Source organism: Gekko japonicus, unplaced genomic scaffold (assembly GCF_001447785.1).
Source record: "Gekko japonicus isolate JY-2015 unplaced genomic scaffold, Gekko_japonicus_V1.1 scaffold395, whole genome shotgun sequence".
Lineage (NCBI taxonomy): Eukaryota > Metazoa > Chordata > Lepidosauria > Squamata > Gekkonidae > Gekko > Gekko japonicus.
This window is the reverse complement of record NW_015173686.1, coordinates 129,669-151,891: the sequence shown is the minus strand read 5'-3', so window position 1 is coordinate 151,891 and position 22,223 is coordinate 129,669. Positions and strand designations below refer to the sequence as shown.

At 48.1% G+C, this 22,223-nt stretch overlaps 1 protein-coding gene across 1 annotated transcript in view; it reads left to right on the top strand.

Moving 5' to 3' along the window:
- LOC107120403 (polypeptide N-acetylgalactosaminyltransferase 9) overlaps positions 1-22,223 on the top strand; it is a gene marked incomplete at its 3' end in the record, with an annotated part of 190,948 nt that overhangs the window by 115,757 nt on the left and 52,968 nt on the right. The gene's annotated exons all lie outside the window — the stretch shown is intronic.

Below are 22,223 nucleotides of genomic sequence, written 5' to 3'. Positions count from 1 at the left end.
GGGAAAGAGGGAGGGAGGAGGCAGTCTGAGAATGATGCTTCTGGCTTCACTCCAAGCTTTTAAATAAAAATGCCAGCAGCACACAGAAGAAGAGAAGATGACGATGAGATTGGATTGATACCCCACCCTTCACTCGGAGTCTCAGAGCAGCTTACAGTCTCCTTCCCTTCCTCTCCCCACAACAGACACCCTGTGAAGGTAAGTGGGACTGAGAGAGGTCTGAAAGAATAGCTGTTGGAAGAACAGCTCTGAGAGAACTTGTGACTGACCCAAGGTCACTGCAGCAGCTGCATGTGGAGGAGTGGGGACTCAAACCTGGTTCTCCCAAATTAGAGTCCGTGCTCTTAACCACTACACCAAACTGGCTTTCTAAGGACACAGGATGAGGCTTCTCTATACTTTCCCCCCTCAGCTTTGAAATATTTGAAACGTTGAATTTATCGAAAGTGGTTTCAAAAACACATCCTTCACACTGAACTACACATCCCAGCAGTCTCCTCCAGCAATCCCATTGGCCACTAGCTGCTGCCATTCTGCCAGGAGGTTGAAACGCTGCTTCCCATAAGCGCTTATGCACATGCTCAAAAGACAAAGGGTTAAAAAAACCCTGCCCAACCGCCCCAGTCCATGGCTGCCGCTTCTGAACCATCAACCACGGGGTGAAAGCGCATTGAAGTGGGTTATTGGGGGAGGTTTGATCAAAACTCTTCATTACGAAAAAAACCCACCCCGGATCAAACTGCACATCTGACCACAGCCCTTGTGTTGTTGAGTAGTGACATGAGGACTTTGAAGCAGATGAAGCAGGAGGTTTATGCCTCTCAGAGCCACGTGTGCCCTTTCCTCCTCGTGACCAGGGCATGCTGGAAAAAAATAGCAGCTGCTTCCCCCTCCACACTGGGTTCTCCACCTTAAAGTGCCCTAGGGAGCCACTAATGGCTGTGTTTCGGAAATCGTGTTAACTTACGTTTTGCCACATAAGTTTTGCAATAAACAACTGCTTCACTGGACACTCTAAGAAGGTGTAAAGAGTGCTTTGGTTGCGAGGAGAAAAGGGCTCCTGTGAGTCTGGGAGACAAAAAAAACTCCCATTGAATGTCTGCTTCAAAGTCCCTTGTTGTCACTTCACGTAAGCAAGGACTTTGCAAGTTAGAGAGAGAGAGAGAGAGAGAGAGAGAGAGAGAGAGAGAGAGAGAGAGAGAGAGAGAGATGCCTTAAATCACGCAATGGGTTTTATGCCTGAAAATGGACCTGAACCCATTTCTCCTAGATCTAACCACTCCATGATACTGCCTGCCACTGTGTTGTCTGGCCTTCTGCTTCCTAGATCAAAGAACTGTGATCAGGAGGAGGAGAATGAAATGAAAATAGGGTACCCTTCTAATGCGGTACTCTGGTTTTGTGACATCTTCGTCTTCAAACAGAGTTTACTCCATAGCTGCATTTCAGAGGGTTGTTTTCCTTTGTTTTCCTCTACCTCGTGCCCTCATATTTCCTTGAGCTCTTCAGGTTACCACAAGGGAGCTACCTGCCAAGTAAATTATGTATAACTCTTGATCATCGCAGTACCTGAAATATTAATTTCTTCACACTGTAACATCAGCCGAAAAAGCGAAAAGTACAGGCGAGCTTTTCTCGATGTTTTCCCACACCACCTCTTTTTTCCCCTCATGCTTTGATTTTTTAATTTTTTTAAAAAAAGCAAAGTTCATGGATGGCGGTCTCAAATTTAGACCAGAAATTAGGGTTGCCAACTCCAGCTTGGGAAATTCCTGGGGATTTCGAGGCAGTTCCTGGGGAAGGTGAAGTTTGGGGAACGGAAGGAGCTCAGCAAGGGAAATGATGTCATAGAGTTCACCCTCCGATGTGGCCATTTCCTGTAGGGGAAGTGATCTCTGTGATCTGGAAATGAGCTGCAATTCCAGAAGTTCTCCAAGGCCCACCTGAAGATTGGTAACCCTACCCTCCACCCAAAGGTCCCTCAAGTAATTGCAAGAGCTGGAGTGTGCCACTAAGTAAAATAGAAGGAGGAGGAGGAGATTGGATTTATACCCGAAGGAGTCTCAGAGTGGCTTACCATCTCCTTTCCCTCCCCCTCCCCACAACAGACACCCTGTGAGATAGGTGGGGCTGAGAGAGCTCTTTCAAGAAATTCCCTTGAGAGAACAGCTCTGAAAGTACTTGTAACTGACCCAAAGTCACACCAGCAGCTGCATAGGGAGGAGTGGAGAATTAAACCCAGTTCTCCCAATTTAGAGTCCGCGCTCCTAACCACTATACCAAACCACTACACCAAACCGGCAATAAGAGAAATTCATATAAGAATATAAGAGAAGCCATGTTGGATCAGGCCAGTGGCCCATCCAGTCCAGCACTCTGTGTCACACAGTGGCCAAAATCCAGGTCCCATCAGGAGGTCCACCAGCAGGGCCAGAACTCCAGAAGCCCTTCCACTGTTGCCCCCCAAGCACCAAGAAGACAGAGCATCACTTCCCCAAGCATAGTATTCCATCTATACCTTGTGTCTCATAGCCACTGATGGACCTCTGCTCATCCCGTCAAGTCCAAGTCCAACTGTCCATGAGAACAATCCTAAGCAGGTCTACACAGAATCCCACTCAGGTCTATTCAGTGGGGCTTACGCCCAGGAAAGCATTCTTAGGTTTGTTTTGTAGTGATCATGAATTTGAAGGGGCTGTGGCTCAATCGTAGAGCATCAGCTTGACATGCAGAAGGTCCCAGTTGAAAGGATCAGGTAATAGAAGATAGGAAAGACCTCCACCAAAGAAAGCTGTCGTCAGTCTGAGTAGACAATACTGACTAGTGTTGCCAGGGGCATGCCTGCCCACCCCCAAGGAGACTTTTGGGGGTGGAGCATGGGAGGGGGAGATATTGCAAAACATGGCAATGTTTCTTCTGGATGAAGACCCAGAAGAGATGTCACCACATCAAGAGATGCTCTCTAGGAATTTCCCCAAACTCTACGGCAAATACTATCCCCCCATCTCTCCCCACCACCACCACTCTATGAAGTGTGGGCAGGGAATGGGGAGCACAACTGGTAGTTTGCCCCCTTTAAGTTGGCAGCTGAAATCCCTAATACTGACTCTGATGGACAAATGGTCTAATTCAGTACACCGCAGGTACATGCGTGCATAAGAACATAAGAGACGCCAATGTTGGATCAGGCCAAAGGCCCATCCAGTCCAAGACTCTGTATCACACAGTGGCCAGAAATACCAGTGCCATCAGGAGGTCCACCAGTGGGGCCAGGACATTAGAAGCCCTCCTACCGTTGACCCCCCCAAGCACCAAGAAGACAGAGCATCACTTGCCCCAGAGTCCCTATCTCCAGTGCAGATTGTTGGCACTGGAATCATATGAGAAGAACAGTTATTTTTAAGTCCTAAGGTTTTTGCCCTCTTAGAATGAGCGCCTTCCTTAAATAAACAGAATCTTCCTTGTACTTTTAAGAGCCCTGCCATACTCAGACTCCAAGTAGCTGAAGCAATGAGTTTTCCTCCTCAGGGATTCTTAAATATGATAAGGCTGACAGCAATAAAGGAGAAATCTGAATTTCTTTTTGACCGAATTTCTTTCCCTGATCAGCTCTCCCCTGCCAAGTCCTTCCACTTTCAGGATGAAACCCCGAATGTGTCAATTCCCAACTATTTTTAGTAAACCGGGACACATTTAATCATTGTTGTGAGGGATCCAGATTTGTGGTTGTACTCTGCTTCAACGCTGCTGTGTATGCAGCACAATGGTGGGGACGAGAAAGCCCCGTGTATTCTGATGTGAGCCCTGCCAAAGCACTGCTTTTATCAAGTATGCTGCCGTACCTTGATAGAGAGGGACACGTTAATGCTTGACAGCTGAGCATGCACAAAAACGGAACCACAAGGGATTAAATGGAAGGCACTTGCTGGATGCTACTGCTCAGCTGTGATCAGTGTCCCCTCTAAGCTGAGTTAGTGTGAGCTAGCTCACGGTTTTTTAGCCTCTGGCTCACACATTTTTGTATTAGCTCAGGAAGGAGGGCTCCAGGGCAAACTAATCTATGCAGTAGCCAAATTGCTTGCTCACAACTTTGATTCCAGTAGCTCACAAGGTAGAATTTTTGCTCACAAGACTCCACAGCTTAGAGGGACCATTGGTTAGGGTTAGGGTATGGGTTATTAGGGTTAGCAGTAGGGTTTGGATTAAGCTTGTTAGGGTTAGGGTTAGTTTTAGGGTTATAAGGGTTAGGGTTAGGCTTATCAGGGTTTTAAGGGTTATTAGGGATAGGGTTAAGGTTATAAGGGCTAGGTTTAGGGTTATTAGGGTTAAGGTTAGGGTTAGGGTAAAGTTAGGGTTAGTTTTATTAAGGTTAGGGACAGGGTTAGGGTTACAGTTATGGTTCGGGTTATTAGAGTTAGGGTTACAGTTAGGGTTAGGGTTAGTTTTAGAGTTAGTTTTGTTAGGGGTTATGGTTTTGGGTTATGGTTCAGGTTATTAGGGTTAGGGTTATTAGAGTTAGGTTTAGGGTGATTAGGGTGATTAGAGATAGGGTTATGGGTAAGCATTAGGGTTAGGGATTAAGGGTTAAGGCTCAGGTTATTATGGTTAGAGAGGGTTAAGATTAGATTTATTAAGGTTAGAGTTAGGGTTAAGGTTAGGGTTTGTTTTATTAAGGTTAGGGGTTATTAGGGTTCGAGATAAGGTTATGGTTAGGGTTATCATTAGGGTTATTAGGGTTAGGGGTATGGGTAAGGGTTAGGGTTATTAGAATTAGGGTTAGGGTGAGGCATTAGGTTTTGGGGTTAGGGGTTAGGGTTAGGTTTTTTAGGGTTATTAAGGTTAGGTTTGGGGTTAGGGTTATTATAGTTAGGATTAAGATTAGGGTTATTAGGGTTAAGTTTAGGGTTAGGGTTTTCAGGGTTAGGGTTATTAGGGTTAGGGTTAGTGTTGATACGGCAATTGCATAAATTAAAAAGAAACTCTGGATGCCCCCCCCCCAACATACACACATAAGAACATAAGAGAAGCCAGTGTTGGATCAGGCCAATGGCCCATCTAGTCCAACATTCTGTCACACAGTGGCCAAAAATGCCAGGCGCCATCAGGACACACGTCACAAGTGGCATTCCCATCCCGATTTAGAAAAGTGCATTTTAAAAAATTTAAACTGCAGATTAAATACACCAGAGGGAAAAGAACAGTGCATAAGGCGGGCACAGAATCATAAGTCAAGCTTAAAGGCTTACTGCTCAGAAAATCTGCTGTAAGCTGTGCATGCTTAATAGGCTGTAGTTGCCTGATTTATTATCGTACAAGGCCCCCATGCATTTCACCGTGCAGGCTTCGTTAGGGGAAATCAGAGCATTTGCTGTGGACAGTTCCAGCACTTAGGTGAATGCTCTGATTCCCCCTGACGAAGCCTGCACGGCGAAACACCTAGGGGCTTTGTACAATAATAAATCAGTCATCTAGTACCTGGCGTGTTTTCCTTCTTGCTCTGTTGGCTCATTGCTGTTATTATACAAAGGAGTCACTTTCAAACTTTCAGTTAACTGGGACAGGTATACAGAGATACAGGGCTTTTTTTTGTAGAAAAAGCCCAGCAGGAACTCATTAGCATAATAGGCCACACCCAACAGCAGAAACTCGTTAGCATATTAGGCCACACATCAACAGGCCCTGCAAAATTGCATAACCAGGGCCTGGCCCATGAGTCTTAGAGCCTAGTAGACTGGGGTCATGCCAAACCATCCAGTGCTCCAGCTCTGGTCTTTTGGTGTCTTTCCTCAGAACCGGACTGGTCCAGAGATTAACAGCGGCATGAAAATATGCACCAGGCCATTAAAGGGGGAATTCCTTTGTCAAGGATTGTTATGCTGCTTGCAGACTGGAAGCCGGTTGGGGGGAGTTGGCGTGGCAAATAATTGACTTCTCCCCAGGCCTTCTGTCTCTTCCCTGCCACATTGCCCATACGAGCCCTTGACAGCATGGCCTTAATCAACTCCCTAATGAATTTCCCATACTCGAAAGGCTGAATCGGAAAAGTCTTTTTCCTGTTTCAGAAAACCACCACTCTAGACAGCGTCATAGATCCTCCTCATTATTTTGTGTATGTTTCGAACCCCTTGTGAGGACCTGGGGCAGGGGGTAGAGCAAGAGAACAAAATCAAATATGCATTTCAGTAACAAAGGGCATCTATATGGTATTTTGAAAGGCCCAACACGTTTCACGTGTTTCAGATATTTAAAAAAATAATATAGTTAATTAGAAATATACATCATTATATGCCTCATTTCTGCCCCAAGGCATGTTTTAGGCAGTTTGCAATACATAAAAGAACAACCACTATAAAGCCACATGAAACAGAGGAGGAGGAGCTGGTTTTTATACCCTGCTTCTCACTCCCCGAAGGAATCTCAGAGTGGATAACAATCTCCTTCCCTGCCTCTCCACACAACAGACGCCCTGTGAGGCAGTTGGGGCTCAGAGAGCTCTGAGAGAACTGTCACTGGCCCAAGGTCACCCAGCTGGCTTCATGTGGAGGAGTGGGGAATCAAACCTGGTTCTCCAGATTAGAGTCTGCCACTACACCACACTGGAGCCATCAACAAAAAGGCAGGAAGAAGCCAGGCAGCCCTTTATCATTCATACCTGCACCCAACCCCAGCTGAACATCTCTTGACAAAACATTTGCATTGAATATTAATTATCATTTGCATTGGCATTGAACATAGCTATTTTTGGCCAGGATCTCCCAAGCAAAAATGGAAAATGGTGTTTTTAAGTTCTGAGCAGGGAAGTGTCTTATTTTTGATGTGTTGCTCTCTAAACGCGTTAGTTGGAGCCACTGTACTGTAGTGGTTACATGTATCGGACTAGTATCTGGGAGACCCGAGTTCGGATTCCCACTTGTGCCATAGAAGCTCATTGGGTGACCTTGGGCTGGTCACATTCTCAGCCTAACCTACCTCACAGGGTTGTTGTGGGATAAAATGGAGAATAATGTAAGCCATTTTGGGTCCCCATTGCGGAGAAAGGTAAAGGTAAAGGTTCCCTTGCTCGAAAGCCAGTCGAATCCGACTCTAGGGTTGCGGTGCTCATCTCCGTTTCAAAGCCGAAGAGCCAGCGCTGTCCGAAGACATTTCCGTGGTCATGTGGCTGGCATGACTAAACACCAAGGCGCACGGAACACTGTTACCTTCCCACTGAAGTGGTACCTATTTATCTACTTGCAATCTCTTGCTTTCAAACTGCTAGGTTGGCAGGAGCTGGAACTAGAGACGGGAGCTCACTCCATCATGCGGCACACTTGGGTCTCGAACTGCTGAACTACCGACCCTCCACAGCCTGCAGTTCCGCGTCTTAACCACTTGAGCCGCCGCAGCTCTATTGCGGAGAAAAGCAGGGCATAAATGAATAAATAGTAGGACCTCCTCTGCTGGGGCGTTCCTCCCGTGGCACTCATGGGATGACAAAAACCCAGAGCCACTGTCCATAGAGAAAGCTTTCTTCCCTACAGTATTGTCTCAGGTGGGAAGCCATGTTGTTCTGCAGTAGAAGAGCTGGATTCGAATCTGACTCCAGTCCACGCTCCCATTGTCAGATACCATCTCCGTCATCCCCAACAAAGGGAGCTTCAGCTCTCGAAAGCTGATCGTCTGAAAAATCTTATTGGTCTTTAAAGTGTTACTGGACTCAGATTTTGCTTTTCTGTAGGATTCTCTTCTAAGAAAAAGAGGAGATCTTATTTTCTTAAAAATGGTACCTGACGGTTCATCAGCAAACGTGCAAACTTTTGCATATTAAAAAGCACATTAAAAATGTGCAGTGCTTAGAGTGGGATAATCAGTGGTACACACGAAAGATCTTTGAGTGGGAGTGGAAGGTTGGCCAGATAAAGGAAGGGATGTCCCGCCACACAATGGCAGAGGTGGGAAGTGTCTTGCTTTTCTGGCGTGACAGCCACCCCTTGTAATAAAAGAGGTAGGGCTTCTTTTCTCACCAGTCTGCAGATGGGCTTCAGTAGAGGCCAACTGTTATTTGGGGCTGCGTCTCATGAGATCCAAATCTATAGATACATCCAGCAGACAGCAGTGGAACATGATCTGCAAATACATCCCTGAGTATCGGCAGAGGGGATGTACTGAAGCTTGCAGAGCGAGGAAAGGGGAATTAATATTGTTGGTGGTGGCTTGCAGCTGACCTACGGGGGCCACGAAGGGTTTTCAAGACATCCGATTCTCAGAGGTAGTTTGCTGTTGCTTGCCTCCGTGCTGTGACCCTGAACTTCCTTGGGGGTCTCCCACCCAAATACTAACCTGGACCGACCCTGCTTAGCTTCTGAGATTTGACGAGATCAGGCTAACCTGGGCTACCCAGGTCAGGGAATTGATGTTCTTCGCTCACCAATAATGGGCAGATCTTGTTTTGTTTTGTTTTAAGTGCCAAGATTTAATGTTCAGAAATGTCAGAAAAGTTTTAATTTATCTTGGTAGTTAGCGTTGTCAGGAGACTAAAGTTTATCCTGTCCTTCAGTCCTGTCCTCTTGCACATGGGACACCTAGAATCTAGAGTACACCTTTTCAGGTTTTCATTCAGAAGTTCTTATTGAGTCAGCTACAGAACTGGAGATCTGAGGCCGGACGTAGAGTTTTCGAGTCCTTGTTGGTGATCTTCCATCTTGCATTGCCATAGCAATTTCAAAACTTTTATTCAATTGAAGACTGCTGTACTGGTATGCTTGTTTGTTTGTTTTTTGTGGTTTATGGCTCAGAGTTACCGTATGGATATTATATGGGAGGGTATGTGGCAGAACAGGCCCACTCTGGCCTGCAGGCCCTGTTCTACCCTGCCCTCCAAGGTTTTCCCAACACCTGGAGAGGTTTTTCTTTCTCTTTCAGGTAACTACTGCCACCACCTAACCTTCATAAGGAATTGCCAGCTGGGAGGGTCAGGACTTCCAGCTTCCCTTCTGAGGCCTTCCCTCTATGTCTCCCGCTGCCCAGCACCTGGTCACCACGGGGACAGTTTGCTGCCTTGTGCGCCCCTGGAGGAGTAGCCACTTGCCAACTGCCTGTGCCTTCCCCCTGGTGCTCCTTTTTACATAGCATGTCCAAGATGGTGGAGGTCTATGTGGTACAGAGAACCACTCCTGGCATCAAAAGTTATAAAGTATTTCTTAAAAAGAAAATGTTCCAAGTGTGCTTTTAGCACAGCACCAGATTGAGCAAGGGATTCAAAAGAAATGGGTAAAACACAATTCCTCTGTCCCTGCCTCTATACATGTCCTATCAGGCATTAAAATATAGGACAGGCTCCTTCGCTTAGGATGTTATGGATCTCTACAGAGTCTCCATTTCCTTGCAGCTTCCTCCAGCTCTGTAGGCCGGCACATGGTTAATGGCTGCCTCTTCCAGACCTCAGTTAAGAGTCCTGTCTGCTCTGATGGACTCAGCACAAAAGAGACCTTCCTCCTTGCTCCCCTGTTTATCACCTCTCTTTTCCCCACCCACTGACCAAGTCAGGTCGGGTCAGAGAGGCTTTTCCTGGAGATTCTTTCTGGAGATTCTAAAGTCCTCCAATTCTCTGTTCCATGTTGGGGGTGGGAGCTTGACCATCCCATTGTCTAGACCTATTAGCATTTGTATGAAGGTGGGTTGAGGTAAGTCTGGAAAGCAATTGAATCAACTTCCTCCCTTCCTGCCTGTTCTCTGCCCAGAGAGAGAGGAAAAAAACTTTTAAAACTCAGAGTGAAGGTTTTGGCCAACTGAAATTCTCTGAGGTTCCAAAAGATCCACAACCACAATCCCAACTTCCTGGGGTTGCCAGGTCCGTCAGACCAGCTGGTGAGGGATGGGGGTGAACTTACTGAGAACGGGGACGGAAGAAGCTGGAAATAAATGGATGTTCCCTCTAAGCTGTGGGGTCCTGTGAGCAAAAATTCTACTTTGTGAGCTACTGGCATTAAAGTTGTGAGCGAGTGATTTGGCTACTGCATAAATTATTCTGCTCCGGAGCCATCCTTCCTGAGCTAAGACAAAAATGTGTGAGCCAGAGGCTCAAAAACAGTGAACTAGCTCACACTAACTCAGCTTAGAGGGACACTGGATGTGCCTACGTCACCTGGAAGTGAGGTAGGCATGTTGGGGGCGATGCTCTGGTTTGTGGGCAAAACCTCTATGGTAGAATTAGCTTCTACCACAGAGGTTTGCCCAAAGAGCAGAGTGTCACCCCCCCCCAACATCACCAATGTGCCTGCGTCACTGATGTGTCTATGTTACTTCCAGGTGATACAAGCATGTCACATTTATTTCTGACTTCTTGCCTGCTAGGGGGATAAATTCTCCCCCGCTGGCCAGGTGGCCGACAGTGGAGAGGAGCACCCAAAACCGGGGAACCCCTGCCTCAACCAGGGTGTGTGTGTGTGGCATCCCTTGACTGTCTTTCCTGTCTTATCAGGACTAGCAGCGTCTTCAGTCTGCATTCCTTTCCCTCTCCTTCCAGGAGCATTTATCCTATTGCCTCATTAGCATCTCATCATGCCAGTTCATTATTTTCCTCTCTTTTTTAAATCCCGTAGAACAGAGAAGAAAAGGTTCATCCGTGCTGGGGGGGGGGAGCCCCTGAAATACAGTCATTAACATTTCCCCCAGAAGGAAGAACAAATTCTCATTACGTTGATTAGAGACATAAAATGGAGACAAGAAGGTTTGCCTGGCAGGTTCAGCTAAGAGCGCCTGGGCTCTGTAGCCTGCCCCTCTCCTTGCTTGTGGGAAAGAAACGGGGATCAGGAGCTTGAACCTGGCCTGCCTAGAACTCGGGATCAGAGCCGGCTTTCGCTGGAGGGGAGGTGGGGCAAGGTGGAAGAAAGCCAGGGCCAGCCAATGCTGTTTCCTAGTTGGTTGTTGCAGTGAGCAGCCCTTATCTGGAAGCCTCGAGAGCAAACAGGGAGTACTAGAATCTCTTGTCCAGCTCTGGCCCTTTGGTGTAAAGGACTTAACTCGATTTCTGCAGCAAAATGGCAGGCGCCTTTTTGGGTGGGGGGGGTAGGGTTACCATTCCCCAGGTGGGGGAGGGGGATCCCCCACTTTCATAGGATCCTGCTCGCCGGCAGCCATTTGGCAGGTGGTAGGAAATCCCCCGAAACAGCAACATCATGAATGATGCGCTGACATCACCCGGAAGTGACATAGATGCATTGGTGATCTCGCCGGCAGCCAGCTGGCAGGTGGTAGGAAATCCCCGAAACAGCAACATCATGAATGATGCGCTGACATCACCCGGAAGTGACATAGACGCATTGGTGATACCGGGAGTGTGTGTGATGCTCTGGTTTTTAGGCAAAACTCTATAGTTTGAAGACGATTTTACCATAGAGTTTTGCCCCAAAACCAGAGTGTTGCCCCCAATATCACCAGAGTACCTACATCACTTCCAGTGAGCCAGTTTGGTGTAGTGGTTAAGTGCGCGGACTCTAATCTGGGAGAACCGGGTTTGATTCCCCACTCCTCCACTTGCACCTGGCTGGATGACCTTGGGCAAGCCATAACTCTGGCACAGCTGTTCTTGAAAAAGAGCAGTTTCTGTCAAGAGTTCTCTCAGCCCCACCTACCTCACAGGGTGTCTGTTGTGGGGAGGGGAAGGGAAAGGAGTTTGTAAGCCGCTCTGAGACACCTTTGGGTAGTGAAGGGCGGGGTATAAATCCAATCTCTTCTTCTCTTCTTCTTCTTCTTCCAGGTGACATATGCATGTCATGCAACATCCCTGGCCGCTCCCCAAATGCCCCCCAATCCCCCCACTGATGCAATAATCAGACCTGGCAACCAATGCTTCCCTCTAAGCTGGGGAATCTTGTGAGCAAAAATTCTACTTTGTGAGCTACTGGCATTAACGTTCTGAGCGAGCGAGCGATAAATTAGTTTGCCCTGGAGCCCTCCTTCCTGAGCCGAGACAAAAATGTATGAGCCAGAAGCTAAAAAGCTGTGAGCTAGCTCACACTAACTCAGCTTAGAGGGAACACTGGTGACAGGAACCCTAGTGGGGAAATGTACCCAGTTGGCAGGGGTTCCAGCCTTTTTTAGTGCCCTTACCAGAATATGAATTAGATAAATGTTGGTCTAGTATTCTAGCCTCTGGGCCTTCTGTTTTTGGGGCTGTGACAAAAAACTTTTCCAGAGAGAGTATTCAATGCTTTTCCTGGCCACCCATTGTTAATCCACCCTGGATGTAGAAGAAGGAGGGTTCCCAGTTCTGGGCTGGGAAATGCCTGGTGATTTTGGAGGTGGAGCCTGGGGAGGGCGGAGGGAACTCAGCAGGCTAGAATGCCTTACAGCCCAAACTCCAAAGCAGCCGTTTTGTCCAGGACAACTGATATTGGTCATCAGGAGATCAGCTGTGGTAGTGGGCAGTGTTCCCTCTAAGCTGAGTTAGTGTGAGCTAGCTCACAGTGTTTTAGCCTCCGGCTCACACATTTCCGTCTTAGCTCAGGAAGGATGGCTCCAGAGCAAACTAATTTAGGCAGCAGCCAAATTGCTCACTCACAACTTTAATGCCAGTAGCTCAGAAAGCAGGATTTTTGCTCACCAGACTCCACAGCTTAGAGGGAGCATTGATTACAACTGGTGCTCATTGGTAATGGGAGATATCCAGGCCCCACCTGGAGGCTGGCAACCCTAAAAAGAAGCCTTGACAATCAAACTTGAAAGAGTAATTCAGATCTAGGAAGCTTCTCCCCACCTCCTCTGATCTGACCATCACCTCTAAGAGATATTTTACTTATTTTGATAGTTCCATCTCTTGCTTTTCTACCTAATGGGGACTCAAAGAGGCTTATGATAACATTCTCCCTCTTCCATTTTATTTATTTATTTGTTTATAATCCCCCTTCCTCACTGCAACGCCTGGCAGATTACCAGATGTCATTTCGGGGGGGGTCTCTTTTTCTACGAAACAACCCCTGCAGATTACACAGCATAAGTCAAATACGATCAACAAGGTGGGGCATCCAGTAAACAAAGTAATAGGGTTTGGGTTGCAGGAATCTGAAACAGAGGCGAAGCAAAGCCTCACAACAGCCATCCTGAGAGGTAGGCTAGGCTGAGAAAGTGCCTGGCCAAAGGTCATGCAGCAAGCTTCCACAGCTGAGTAGGGATTTGAACTTGGGTCTCAGCCCCACACTCTAACTGCGACACCATGCTGGCTCTGATATAGTAGATATCTGTAATGTATCTCTGCAGGGCTATTTTTGGGCAGGAACGCACAGGAACAGAGTTCCGGCTGGCTTCCAAGTTGGCCACGCCCAGCAGGCAGGAACTCATTAGCATAATAGGCCACACCCAACAGCAGAAACTCATTAGGATTGGCTACATTAGGGGTGTGTGGCCTAACATGCAAAGGAGTTCCTGCTACAAAAAAGCCCTGGGTTTTGACAACAAACAAGGTAAACAGAATAAGAAGCAAAAGGTGGGTGTGGCTGGATGACCACACTTCTAGTAACATGGGGGTGTGGCCTAATATGCCAATGAGCTGTGCCATCAGGGGTGTGGCCTAATATGCTAATGAGTTCCTGCTGTTGGGTGTGGTCTATTATGCTAATGAGTTCCTGCTGGGCTTTTTCTACAAAAAAAAGCCCTGTATCTCTGTATACCTGTCCCAGTTAACTGAAAGTTTGAAAGTGACTCCTTTGTATAATAAGAAGAACTTGGACTCTGGCAGCTTTCTTCTTGGCATAAGAGGGAGGAAGAACAATCTGCCCCAACTCACCTCCTTACCATAGCATGTCCCATTCGGTACTTGGATGGGAGACCACCAAGTAAGACTCTGCAGAGGAAGGCCGTGGCAAACCACCTCTGCTTCTCACCTGCCTTGAAAGGGTCACCATAAGTTGGTTGGGATGGGAGACCACCAAGGAAGAGGCTTCAGAGGAAGGCCATGGCAAACCACCTGCTTCTCACTTGCCCTGGAAGCCCCTTATTAGGATTGCTGTAAGCAGGGTTGGTTCTAGGATGGGCGACCACCAAGGAACACTTGGCAGAGGAAGGCCATGGCAAACCACCTCTGCTTCTCACTTGCCCTGAAAGCCCCTTGCTGGAGTTGCTGTAAGCAGGGTTGGTTCTTAGATAGAAGACCACCAAGGAAGACTCTGCAGAGGAAGGCAATGGCAAACCACCTCTGCTTCTCACTTGCCTTGAAAGCCCCTTGTTGAGATCACCATAAGGTGTTTGTGGTAACTACATATAGAGTTAGTGAGTAATTTTTTTTCTTGGATCCTTTGTATCTGGAGCCACCGATGTGGTATGGCTGTCATTGTAAAGCTACAGATAACCTTATGCCAGCCCCCACCATCTTCAGGACTGAATATTTTAAAGATGCTTTAATTCCATCTGCATTTCTTCCTGGAGAGTTAGGCTGTCAAAAACGTCTCTGTGTTTTGCCTAATCTGTTTCCAAACTCAGAGTGTTAAAGTCTAGGAGCAGCCCTTCTGCTTGATGTTAGCGGATAGATGTCAGGGAACGGCAGTGGGGGAGGCACTGGGGGAATTCCTCCCGCCTTCATTGGGTAATCCACTGAACTGCCAGCAAAAAGCCAAATTTCAGTTGATTTAAAACATTTTAAAAAATCAGTCTGGTTGGCAGCACCCACTGCTGCTTGCAAAACTCTTTCTGTTCATGTAATCTGGCAGGCCTGTGGCTAAAGAAAAACAGGTCTTTATTTATGATTTTATGTATATGAGAGATGGTATTTTTATCTCACTTAAAGGACAGAAAACTGGTTCTCAGAGTGGCTTCCTGCCTGCCTCTCGCTCTGATGGTCCCATTGAAGGTCACTGGAACCAAAGGCACTGAAGTCAGACTAGGGTTGCTAGTTAGCCACTGCGGATGCTAGTTAGCCACCCCCAACTCTCATTGCTCTCCGCTGCTCTGGCATCCTACAGGAGAAAAATAAAGTTAAAAGTTGCTGTTGGCATAACAGCGTCATGTCATTTTCAGGAAAGCCTCCATTCCTCTCTAGGAATCAACAGAAACTCTATGGTAACCATAGAGTTTCCAGCAATTCCTGGAAAGGCAGGCTGTCACTTCTAGCATTGCACTGATAGCACACACACACACCATGCGTCCCTCAGACTCCTGCAGGTTGCTGCTGGCTGGCAACCCTAATCGAGACACTCTGCCTTTTAATTGTTTTATTTATTTATTTATTTATTGTTTCAGCACCTTTTAATAATTGAAGGTAACAGTGGATATGATTTTTAAAAAATATTTATGTCCGCCTTTCCTTTTTGGCTTAAGTTTGAAGTTTTCCTCCAGCTAGGAAGAAGAGAATGCCGTAAAGGTGAGGCAACACATACAGGTAGCATGGCCATAGATTATGACCACGATCATCATCATCACGCAAGTGGAACTAGTTCTAAAAGTCAAGCTGGAATTAAATGAGTATTTTGTTATTTGGTGGCAACTGTGTAAGCTTTGCCCTGGATCTTCCAGATGATTTCAAAAATAATTCCTAGATCAAGACAGCGATATCTCAGATGGTGCCTGTTCTTCCCATCCTGGATATATCTGTCAGTAGTGGCCACTGTGCCCTGGCCTGGATAGTCCAGGTGAGACCAGTCTCCTCAGATCTCTAGAGCTAAGCCTGGTTAGTGCTCGGTGGAAGATCACCAAGGAAGACCAAGGTTGCTACGCAGAGGCAGGCGATGACAAATTAACTCTCTTCAACTCTTGCCTTGACTTGAATGGCTCAGGCTAGCCTGAGCTCATCAGATTTTGGAAGCCAATCATGAGCTGTGGTCACATGGAACTTTAGCCACGCTACAGAGACGGAAGATAGGCAGATTTTCCGGGTGCGATCACACTACCACATCTGGGAAGTGTAGAGCTCCCGTGCCGAACCCGAGGCTTCCCGCCGAAGATGCGGGGTAAAAAACTAGTATCTCCGAAGTACTAGTTTCCGGAAACCGCGGGGCAAGGGCGGGCGCCTGATCGCGTTTCCGGTGGAATCCTGTGGCATCCAGTGCCCGCCCATGTCCCGTCACGAACAGGTTTTTTTTTTAAGTCTCCACAGGATGCACACAAGCGCCCAATGGCGCATGCGCACAAAGAGGCCCCCTCCCACTGCAGCCAGGCTTGCCACCTCTGGAGGGTCGCTATGGCCACTGTAGCGCAGGCTGTTAGAGCGGCTGTGATGAGGGGGCCCACCTCCCCCTCCATTGCCTATGCCTCGGAGCTCTGTTGGGGTCCAGAAGCGTCTGTCGCCCTCTCCGGTAAGCCCACCACCCGCCTTCGGATGTGTAGATACGATTGCTCAGTCATGCGTATGCACAAACTTCAGTTTTTTAAAAAAACCCATCCTGTTTGCCACGGAAGCGGTGCCTAGCGATTGCTGGTGTGATCGCGCCGCACCGCTTCTTTGCCGCGCTGCAGGATCATCGTGTGATCGGCACCTGCCCCCTAACCACAGGACCTCCACGGGACCTCGAAGGGACGCCTGATTGTGCAACCACGCGTTATTTTCCTCCAGGGCAAACAGCCACGCTCCCCCCCCCGCATTTTCCGGCCCCGGTTAGTATTTGGATGGAAGACCATCAATGCAATCCAGGGTTGCTACACAGAGGCAGGCAATGGCTAACTGCCTCTGTTCCTCTCTCATCTTGAAAACCCTGCAGGGTCATCGTGTGATCGGCACCTGCCCCCTAACCACAGGACCTCCACGGGACCTCGAAGGGACGCCTGATTGTGCAACCACGCGTTATTTTCCTCCAGGGCAAACAGCCACACTTCCCCCCCCCCGCATTTTCCGGCCCCGGTTAGTATTTGGATGGAAGACCATCAACGCAATCCAGGGTTGCTACGCAGAGGCAGGCAATGGCTAACTGCCTCTGTTCCTCTCTCGCCTTGAAAACCCTGCAGGGTCACCATAAGTCAGCTGTGACTTAACGGCTGTCCGTGCTTCTGTTCTCGGTAAGATCCATTGCTGGATGCCACTGGGATGTATTTTACAGCAACGTAACACAACAGTGCAACTCCATGTGGCACCACTAATTCACTCCCCGGACCTTAGATTGTCACAATAAGGGTATCAGAATCAGTAACAGGTTCTCTGACCCTTCCCATAAAATAAGGATGAGGATGAGGAAGAAAATTACTTCTGCCAGGGTTTCCCCCCCCCTTTCAGGGGTTACCGCGTAGCTGAGCACCTTCTACCCTCACCCTACCCTCCTGAAGATAAATTGCTAATGGTTGGAAGAAAAAATGTAATCATTATGTTGAAGTGATGAGCCAGGAGGTCACCGAATTTGACAAGAGCAAGGAAAGCCATTTCCTGTGGTATCATTAGCTGTGTTTTAGAGAACGGGTCTCGTAATTGCTATGGTAATTGGGCGCTGGATTTGCCTGCGAGAGCTTGTTGGATATTTTAAACATTAATTTTTGAGCAAAGGAGAGAGTTGGGCTTTTATTTGCATTCTGCGGTGGTGCGAAGGAGTGGTCTTTCCTACAGCGCCGGTTGATCCTTAAGATGAGTTGAAAGTTTTGTCGGTGAATTTTCTCAACTCGAAACCGGACTGTGCGGTGTGTGTGAAAGATACCACTAAGAAGAAGAAGAAGAAGAAGAGATTGGATTTATACCCCGCCCTTCACTTGGAGTCTCAGAGCGGCTTACAAACTCCTTTCCCTTCCCCTCCCCACAACAGACACCCTGTGAGGTGGGTGGGGCTGAGAGAACTCTGACACAAACTGCTCTTTTTCAAGGACAGCTCTGAAAGAGCTTGTGACTGACCCAAGGTCACACCAGCAGGTGCAAGTGGAGGAGTGGGGAATCAAACCCGGTTCTCCCAGATTAGAGTCCACACACTTAACCACTACACCAAACTGGCTGCCACTACACTAAAACGTGCCCTGGGTGGTTCTGGTGCATAAGGCTGCCCTGTTGCCTGTTACTGCCAGGAACCTTGTTTTTTAAAAAAAATGCAACAGGAGAACACCAGAGTGAACTCTTGGGACTAGGGTTGCAGGACTTCAGGTAGGTGCAGTTTGGGGAGGGGCTGTGGTTCAGTGGTAGACAATCCGTTCGGCATGCAGAAGGTCCCAGGTTCAATCCCGGGTATCTCCAGTTAAAAAGATCTGGTAGCAGGTGATGCAAAAGACCTCAGCCTAAGACCCTGGAGAGCTGCTGCCAATCTGAGCAGACAATAACCAAGGGTCTGATTCTGTAGAAGGCAGTTTCATGCGTAGGGCCTGGCGATCTCCTGCTATTACAAACTGATCTCCATATAATAGGGATCCGTTCCGCTGGAGAAAAGGGCTGCTTTGGAGGGTGAGTTCTATGACATTATACCCTGCTGAGGTCCCTCCCCACCCCAAACCCCACCCTTCCCAGGGTCTGTCCTCAAATCTCCAGGAATTTCCCAAACTGAAGTTCACAACCATAGTTTTGTGGTATTATCCAGAAGGTATGTCGGAGTGAGGGCAGGAGGCAGTTCTTATCCGTTGCTCTGATGTCCTGGTTGGTAGACACACGGCTGTGTTGCAAAAGAGCTAAAGGGGACAGAAGTTTGACCTGTTCACTGTACATTCAAAGCTGACTTCTACTGAGTTAGACCTTTGGTTTAACAAGGTAAGTCTTGTCTTCTTTGAATGGCAACGGCTCTCCAGGTCCTCAGCGTGAAGTTTTTCAGATCATCTGCTACCTGATGCCATGGACTGAACTTTGGATCTTCTGCCTGCAAAGCAGATGCTCTGCCACGGAGCCATGGCCCACGCTGTTCATTCCCTCCTTCCCAGTGTCAGTGCCCTGCGTCCTCAGCGTTGCTCCTTTCACGAAGGGTGCTGAAGTTGGTGGAGAGAGATGTGCAGGCAAGCAAAAACCAAGTTCTGAGGTTTAGGCAAGGATGGGGCTGCCTGGCCGAGGGAGGCGGATGGAGGCAGTCTGTTTGGGGGAGGGGCTGTGGCTCAGTGGCAGAGCATCTGTTTGCTGTACTGAAGGCCCCAAGTTCAATGCCTAGCATCTCCAGTTAAAAGATCAGCTAGCAGGTGATATGAAGGACTCTATCTATCACCCTAGAGAGCCATATAATAATGTTGGCCCTCTCCTAGCTAAGTCACATGTAGGGTTGAAAGACTCTCCCCAGAGGAGGGAGGGTCCCCCGCTGCCAGGGGTCACCCTCCAGCCACCAGTCAGCTGTCTGGCAGGGGGACTTACTAGTAGAAAAAGGCTGCCTTGGCCACATTGTTGGTGTTGCACAGGAAGTGATGTCATCACATCAGCAACTTCAAGATGACATTCTAGTATTTGGGCAAAAATGCTATGGCAGAAGCCATTTCTACCAGAGAGTTTTTGCCCAAATACCAGAGCGTCCCCTGGAAGTTGCTGGCGTGATGTCGTCACTTCCTGTGCGGTGCCGATGATGTGGCCTGGACCTTTCACTTTCTCCTGGTAAGTCCCCCACCATCTCCCGCCAGTTGCCAAGAGGGATGTGGCAACCCAAGTCAGATCTCTTCATATTGGAGGGCAGGAACAAAGCCTGGCAATGGTACTCCTAGGGTTGCCAACCTCCAGGAGGGGCCTGGAGATCTCCCAGACTACAGCTTCAGTGGACAGACTCTATGGGATCACATCCCTGCTGAGCCCCCTCCCCAAACTCCACCCTCCCCAGGATCGGCCCTCCAAAATCCCCAGGAATTTCCCAACCCAGAGCTGGCAACCCTAACCACACCAGAGGTGTGACTTTTGACTTGCAGCCTGACGATCTCAAATTAGGTTGAACTTTTACATAAGTATGTATACCAAGTCAGAGCACTGATCCCATAAGCCCATGAGGGCCTTCTGTGACTGGCAGCAACTCTTCAGGGCAGAGGTCCCCAACCTTTTTGAGCCTGCTGGCACCTTTGGAATTCTGACGTAGTATTGTGGGTGCAGCCACCAAGTGGCTGCTGCAAAATGGCTGCTGTAGGAGGCAGGGCCAGCCACGAAGCAGCTGCTGCAGCTGACCATTCACACGGTGACGATCCTTGTGCTGTGGTGGCAGCTGCTGCAAAAGCAACATTTTCAAAAATCTACGCAGCCAACCTTGCTGGGCACTTTCTAAAAACACTTGATAGGCACCAGGTCAGGTGTTGGGCACCACACCGGGGACACCTGCTCTGGGGTCCAAGGTGCAGAAAGATCTTCCTCATGCTGCCAAAGCAACATTTTCAAAAATCTATGCAGCCAACCTTGCTGGGCACTTTCTAAAAACACTTGATAGGCACCAGGTCAGGTGTTGGGCACCACACCGGGGACACCTGCTCTGGGGTCCAAGGTGCAGAAAGATCTTCCTCAGCTCCTGTTACCCATAAGTAGAGATGGCAGGAACTGAACCTGGGACTTTCTACATGCAAAAAGCAGGTGCTGTACCCCTGAGCCACAGCTTCTGGCCAGTTCTCGCTTGTTTAACTTACTTCAGACTGCTGTTTGCAGTAAATACATGTTTGCCATGTTCTCAATGGCCCTTTCAAAACAGGGGACAATTTTTTTTAAAGTCCACCATCAGTGCGCATCGCACATACAGGCACAGCACGTGTCTTATTCATGAGGTTTCGGACTTCAGGGTACCCATCCCTTATGGTTATTCTTTGGTTATTATTAACCGCTCTGGCTCCAAACTGTTGCTCCCTACATCATGCAGGAGGGCTATAAAACTTTGCATTCTGCATTTTCCATGTTTGAAAGTGCCATTATCTTGTAATTTCCTCACACATTATCTTGTTGTAGACAAGCCTTTGATGTGGGTATAAAAGTCTCCATGTTCACATTTTGCTCATAAGACATGCCTACATCCCCTGCCATTAGTTTTAAAAGCTCAACTATCACATTTTCCATGCTTGAAGAGCAAGTTTGCCCCAGAGGTATGTTGTGTAATGTCGGGAAGACTCTTTCTTGGTGGCCAATCTATTTCATTGTGATTTGTTTTATTGCCGCGATTTTGGTGCTGAGTTTGGAACTGACACCAAGAAGAGGAGTTCTCAGATTCCAAAGTTTGTGAGAGAGAAATCTGTCTCTTAGAATCCAAATTTTGAAAAATTGCTGGATCACAAATTGTGGTTGCCAACTCCAGCTCGGGAAATTTCTGGAGATTTGGAAGCGGAACCTGGGGGAAGCAGAGTTTGGGGAAGGAGCTCAGGAGGTACGTAATGTCATAGACATAGTCTGAAGTTGCCGTTTCCTGTGGGGGAGCTGATTTTTGTAGTCTGGAGATCAGTTGTAATCCGGAGAGAACTCCAGGCTCTACCTGCAAGTCGTTGCAGTCGCCGCAGCAGGGGAGTCCCGGGTGGCGACTGGAGCACACACCGCATGCACATCACCCGGAAGTGACGTTAGGACAGCGGGCACGCTGGGGTCGGGGCCACGACCCTTGGAGGGAAAACCATAGAGTTTTCCCTCCGATGATCGTGACCCCGCCCCCAGCGTGCTCGGCGTCCTAACGTCACTTCCTGGTGACGCGCACGTTGGGGCAGGGTTCCCCCCGGGGCCCGATCCGCCGGCAGCAGGGAACAGGCCTCTGGGGCGGGGTTTTCCCCGCCCCCCGGGGGGACTTGGCAGCCCTAACTCTAGCAGAAATATGTGTTACACTTGCCTCTGCTCTAAGAGCAATTTCAGGCATGGAAATCAGTCCCTGATTTTCTTGCATATGATCTTTTCCATGTGTGTGTTTGGATACAAAGGGGGAAATTCTGTGTGAATTCTGCAAGTGTAGCCACCATCCATTGCTGGCATAGCCTGGCTGACGGGGAGGTTTCTCCATTAGGAGTGACTAAATCCTTCCTATTGAATCTCTGTTTTCTATTAGCTTATATTTTGGTCAGTGGTTTTGGTTCTCTGCTCTTTTAAAACTATTGGTTGTATACGTCTGTCTCGTATATACATGCTGTACTGTTTTTTATATGCAAGGTATACAGTATATGTCCTTTGTGTATATAATGTATGTACCTAGACTGCTGGCTGATCCATGCAGAAACGATGTTGGAAAATGCATTTTACTGGGGGGAAATTGGGTTTGAAAGAGAGGAAAACAGGGGAAAACTAAGAAATTATGGGTTTGATTAACACAAACTAGTAGCAAGATTGAAGCAGGGTTTTCTGGGTTGAAGTCGCCAGGGTGAGACATGAAAAATTGTTTCTCCTCTCTGTGTGATCATATACACCAAAGGGAGCACATGGTAAGGCATAAGGGTCTGTTTCTGTGGGT